Below are 6496 nucleotides of genomic sequence, written 5' to 3' on the forward strand. Positions count from 1 at the left end.
TACCGGGGATCAAACTCGGGACTTGGTACTTTTGAGGCAGGTGGTGGAACCACTGAGCTAAATCCCCGGGCGCAGCTTTGTTAAAAATAACCTCCTAATTGGGAAGGCAAGTGCATCTCACCCAGTGCCTTTCAGTTTGCTTGGTGAAACTTGTGTTTCATTTACATACATCAGGTGTTCTGATGCCCATGTAAGATGTACGTGTGTTTCTTGTTCGTTGAAGTCAGGGATTTCCTTTCAGAAGCACTAAGCAGTATTATATGCCCTGGAGTGAGAGGGGGTGAAAATGAAGGTACTGGCCTGAAGTCCACGGCAGGGCCCAGGCACAGCGTGCAGGCCCAGCATCCTAGCTGCTTGGAAGGTCGGGGCAGGAAGATCTCATGATCCAGCTTGGCAACTTAGCAACAGCCTATCTTAAACTTTAGGTGGTCGGAGGTATAGCTAAGTGATAGCAAGCTTGCCTAGCATGCGCACCGGGCGTGTTTCAACAATTTCCAGCACTGATTGTTAAGAAAAATGCCAGGTCCTAATCTTTGCCCCACTGCTCCTGACTGGTGTTCCAGAAGCGCTGCTCTAGGTGAAAAAGATAGTTCTCAGAGGTCATCTCTCAGTGTAGGAGTATTCTGTGGGCTGAAGGCAAGACGTCATCCAACTCTCCTCAACCCAGTGTCGATAACTTGCCCAAAACCACCCAACCAGTGGAGAGCATGTCAGCTTTCCACTGCTGTGACAAAACACCTGAGGTAACAGCTTAAAGGAGGGAGAATTTCTTTAGGCTTCTGGTTTCAGAAGGTTCAGTCTAGGCCTGCCTGGGCCCGAGGCTTTGGGCTCACAGGCAGTGCATGGTGGAGGAGAGATCACATGAGGAGGCAAAGGAAAGGGCCAAGTGCCCTTGTGCTGTCAAGGGGCCCCTTAGGGACTAACTTCCTGCCGGGAGGCCCTACCTCTGACAGATCCACTGCTCCCACGAGCACCATCAGCTGGGGACCAAGCCTCAGTGCGTGGCCTTTGGGGGTCAGCAAAGGTCCAAATCTTGTGTGTGTGGGGGGTGGGGGACGTAGTGTAACTTGAGGTGCTGGTGGCTGTCTAAAGTGGCTCTGTCCTGGCCTTGACTAGAAGCAGCTAGGGCACCTGCCTCCCATTCCTGCTCTGCTACCGCTGTCCGCAGACCCCTGACCGCTGTTCTGCCCGTGCCTCAGTCTGGCCCATCTTCAGTGCATCTCCTCCTTGTTATGCTCTAAGCTGCTTTAACTCTGCATAAAATGAGTAGAGCTGGGCGTGGTGGCGCATGCCTGTACTCCCATCCAGTTGGGAGGCTGAGGCAGGACGACCAAGTCCGGGAATCTGAGGCCAGCCTGGTCCACATAGCAAGGCCCTGTCTCACAAAAACTTAAAAAAAAGAGAAAAAGAGGGACCCTGTTCCCAACTTGACCAGTCAGTATCCGTGGGACCTTTATCCCATTGTGTGAGCCCCTAGCTCTCCAACCCCATCCACATCACTCACACAGCTGGTCGCTTCTTTGCTGTCCTTGTCCTGAACACCTTGGTGGCAACTTAATTGCAGTGTCCCTCCCCCGTCTGTGGAGGCTACGTCCTCCGCCCTACCGTTGAGGCTGCCAAGCCCTGTATATACCACGTTTTCTCACCTGTTCATTTAAAGGGAGCACTTTGTGCTTCTCTTTGGCATGTGTGAGCCGCCAACCCATTGTTCTTGTACGTGGGGCCATTAAGTAAAATAAGGATTGCTTGGACACAAACATTACGATACTGTTTCAGTAAATTTAGGCACAAAAGTTCTCTACAAAATACTAGAAAACTGAATCCAGCATCCTGTAAGAGGGATTATACACCATGACCAGGTGGAGTGTTTTTCAGGAATGCAAAGTTGGTACAACATATGAAAATCAGAGCTAGGTGTAGTGGTACAGTACCTGTAATCCCAGCACTTGGGAGGCTGAAGCAGGATTCCAAGTTCAAGTCCAACCTGAACCACATAGCAAGGCCCTGTCTCAAAAAGCAAAAAAACAAAGGATTCTACCTCAAAGTGAAGACAAGTTCACAGAATGGAAGTATTTGCAAATCATATATTGGATATGCCCATAGCATCTATAATATATAAGGAATAAAAAGACAAATTATCCAGTTAAAAATGGGCAGAGGATGAGCCAGGGACTTAGCTCAGTGGCACTGGGCCTCCCTTATAAGCGCAAGGTCCTGAGTTTGATCCCCGGTACCAAAGAAAAAGGCACAGGATTTCAACATTTTTCTTTTTTGTTGTTATTGTTTGTTTTGTTTTATTTTTTTGAGACAGAGCATATATATTTTGTTTGTTTGGTTGTTTTAATTCCAGGCTGACCTTGAAGTATGTAGCCTAGGCTGATGGTGATCCTCCTGCCTCAGCCTCCTGAGTGCTGGGCTGGGCGTCTGTCCCCACATCTGGCAAACTAGAACTTTGTCATGAAGAAAATTCCAGGCCAAGAAAGCATTACTAGTGAATCCCACTAAACACTGAAGAAAGAATACCAATTTATAAAGTTCTTTCAGAAAAGAAAGAAGAAACAGTTCTCTATTGGTTTTCATGAAGGCATCATGATCTTGATAGCAAAGCTGGACAAAGACGGGCTGGGGATTTAGCTCAGTGGTGCGTCCGCCTGCCTTGAAAGCAAAAGGGAGTTCGATCCCTGGTACCAAAAAAAAAAAAAAACTTGACAAAGACATTATCAGAAAATTGTGCTGAGGCCGGGGATTTAGCTCAGTGACCCCATGCCTGCCTTGCAAGCACAAGGTCCTGAATTCGATCCCAGGTACCAAAAAAAAAAAAATTGTGCTGAGCTACTGGGCTACCCCTTCTGCCCCTCTGATAGTCGCTAGGATGACAAGAGGACTGATGTCCTTCATAAGGAGTGGAGGGCTAGGGTTGGGTGCCTGAACCACACCTCCAGCCTGACCTCCAGCTCAGGAGGGTGGCCTTGGTGGAAATGATGGGCAATGGACAAATTCTACAGGCAAATGAGCTTGTTACTCCACCTTGTTTTCCAACCTCCAGACACAGAGTGAGGATCCAGTTAGGGCTGCTGGCCATCTGCCAGATGGAGCCATACAGTTCCCTTGTGACCGGCTGACACCTTTGACTTTGGATGGTCTGCTATTGGAGTTACTGATAAATAAACACACCCTCCAGTCCAGGGAGTGTCCCCGGACCTGTATGAGCCCAGAGCTATCTTTGACAACGTGAGGGTTCACATTCTGGCTGCCCCATTCCTACCTACACCAATGTGGCTTAAATGTGCTCCGTTCTGTTTTCACAGAGTCCCAACAACAAGGTAGTGTTGGGCTCCCTGTTTTGCAGATAAGGAGTCTGTATCCCTAGCAAGGCATGGCCTAGCAAGTCATGCTCTTTCTCTGCTGTTCTCTTCTCCCTGTTAGAAGTTAGGTCCAAAATGAGAAAATGAGGTGTGGTAGCCTGTAATCCCAGCACTTGGAAGGCTGTGGCAGGAGGATCACCATGAATTTGAGGCCAGCCTGGGTTACACAGAGACCCTGTCTCAGAAGGAAAAGGGGAATGGAAAGAGGTAGGGGAGGGGGGAGGAGGTCCATCTTTGACTCACATTGCTTCTTAATTTTTTTTTTTGGTACCGGGGATCGAACTTGGGACCTTGCGCTTGCAAAGCAGGCGGCGGAACCACTGAGCTAAATTCCCGGCCCTATTTTATTTATTTATTTATTTTTTTTTTTGGTACCAGGGATCGAACTCAGGTCCTTGCGCTTGCATGGCAGGTAGCGAAATCACATTCCTTCCTTAAGCATGCAGCCTATTGCATAGTAGGTCTTAGTAAATCTCTACCCATGGAATGTAGTAAACAAAAACCTTCCTAGTCTTTTGGTGTCTAAATGATATAGGGCATATGATATAGGGATGATATAAGGCCTCCAAATGATACTTTATAACTCCCAACCTGTTAGATGTGTGATATGCTGAGTTCTGTAAAATTGAAGAATAAATTCTAGGAACAACAGAGGTTAAGAGTAGGAAATATTTATTGAGGGAAAGATAGCTTCTAACTAAGACAGAAGGGGGTCCCCGGAAAGTGGGTTGCCTGTGGACCCAGCTTCTTGAGGATTTTGTAGAGCAAAACCAAGAGGTGGGGGGTAGGGGTTTGAGATGGGACAAAATTATAGTCAACTAATAAGATTACAAGTATAGTAACTTAGGTAATATTGATCCAATGGAAAATCACATGGTGGGCATGAGGTGGGACAAAACTATGGTCGACCAATAAGATTACAAGTATAGTCCCTTAGGTGATATTGATTACATGGGGATCAAATGGGGAAGCTAGTCACATAGCAAGCATACATGGACTGAGAGGACCTTTCCTGGAAGGGATGGGTTAGGGTCTTGGTCCCCCACCCAGGTGACTGATGACTGTTTAGAATATCAATCTTTATGCTTTATCCCTGGGGAAGTAGGTATAGCCATGTCCTCTTTGTCTTGAGGGCTGGCCTTCAACCAAGGCGCCTCCACCCACAGCTGTGATGTGATCCTCTGCCCTGACTTCTCGGTGGGCCAGGCCCTGTCTGACTGCCCACAATATTTCTACCTAACTTAGCTGTCTATGATTAAGGGTTCACATTCTGGCTGGCCCATTCCCACCTACATCAGTGTGGCTTAAATGTGCTTTTTCACAAAGTCCCAACAACAACAAGAACAATGTAGTATTGGGCTCCCTGTTTTGCAGATGAGGAATCTGTATCCCTAGCAGAGTGACCTCTCCCCACATTTTCTTTCTGCTGTCCTCTTGTCTTCTCCCTGTGTTACAAGTTAGGTCCAAACTGAGGCATGGTAGCCTGTAATCCCAGCACTTGGGAGGTTGAGGCAGGAGGATCTGGGATACACAGAGAGACCTTGCCTCAAAAGAAGAGGAGGAGGAGGGAGAAAGGGGGAGGAACGGGTCCATCTTTGACTCACATTCCTTCCTTAAGCACTCAGCCTGTTGCAAAGTAGGGTTTAGTAAATCTCTACTAATGCGGTAAACAAAATCGGTAAACAAAATCGTAGCCCTCCTAGTCATTTTCGGTGTCTAATCAGCCTTCCTCAGAGCTTTACCCTGGAAAGAGAATCCACATTCTAGCATGAGTCACCAGGCCGCCTCACCCATAACTAGGTTAGAGGTGGATTTCTTAAGTGTTTATTTCCTGGAAATGGCTCCAGTTCCTCCCTTGGGAGGCAGGCAGCATTTTATAGTAGGTAATGTTCAGTTTCTGGAACCAGATAGGCTGGGTGCCAGTATCTAGTGTTTTAGGCAAGCTATTTGGTTTCCCTGACCCTCAGTTTCCTCTTCTGTACCATGAAGTAATTTTACCTACCTCAAGGACTTCATGTTTGCATTAAATGAGATACTATGAGTCAATCTTGATTTCCTGCCCCCTCCTGGTCCCTCTGTCTCCCCCTCTCCATGCAGACCCCTCCACAAGGTATGGACAAGTAGAGTAAAAGGGTCTGGGGGGAGGAGGAGCCCACAGGATAAGATTTGGGAGACCAGGAGTCAGGATGTCGACTTCTGCAGTGTGGAGTGGAATTCCGGCTTGCTTGTGAGGGTTGTGAGACCTCAAATCTAAAATGGACATAGTGACACTGTCGCATAGGGGGACGGTAAGAAATAATACATGTGACTTGTCCCGAAGCAGCAGCTCTCTTAGGTAGTGCAGGACATTTACCCTCTCCTCTTTTTGGCTAATCTCCTGTCATCCGATGCAAATTCCAAGTTATCCTCCCCAAATGCTTTCTTCTGGCCACCCACAAATTCTACACCGAGGTCAGAGGGGGAAAACAGAATTTAAAAAAAAAAAAAGTAAAATAAACAAGTCTCAACAATTTTGGGGAAAAATTTTTTAAGTTCCAATACTGTGTAGAAGGGAAAGTGAACATTTGCTAAACTTGGGTGAACCCCAAATGTCAGTAAAATGGAAATGTTCTATACTGGGCAAGGCAGTGCACACCTGTAATCCTGGCACTCTGTGAGGCTGAGGCGGGAGGATCTCACCTTTGGGCCCTGCCTAGACAGAAAGATCTCCCAGGCTGGGGATTTAGCTCAGTCGGGCCACAGCCTGCCTCCCAACCAAGGTCCAGAGTTCCATCCCTGGTACAAAAAAACCCAAACCAACAACTCCCTATTTCTTATTATCTGTCTTTTATTTTGCTCTTTATATTTCGGGTTTCTCATAGTAAGAGAAACCATGAGACATTTAAGCTTGTGTGTCTGATTTATTTCACTTAATGTCAGGGTCTCAGGTGCATCCATTTTCCTCCAAATGACTCGCTTATCCTTCTTTATCGCAGAGTAGTACTCTACAGTTATGTCTTTAAAAGCCCTGCCCAGAGGGAGGACAGCAATGGGGCCGGTGATTTAGCTCAGTGGTTCTGCCGCCTGCCTCGCAAGCGCAAGGACCTGAGTTCGATCCCTGGTACCAAAAAAAAAAAACAAACCCTGTCTCG

The sequence above is a fragment of the Heterocephalus glaber genome, unplaced genomic scaffold (assembly GCF_053883595.1).
Source record: "Heterocephalus glaber isolate CG9 unplaced genomic scaffold, H.glaber_assembly_v1.0 deba00001773, whole genome shotgun sequence".
NCBI classification, from domain to species: Eukaryota; Metazoa; Chordata; class Mammalia; order Rodentia; family Bathyergidae; genus Heterocephalus; species Heterocephalus glaber.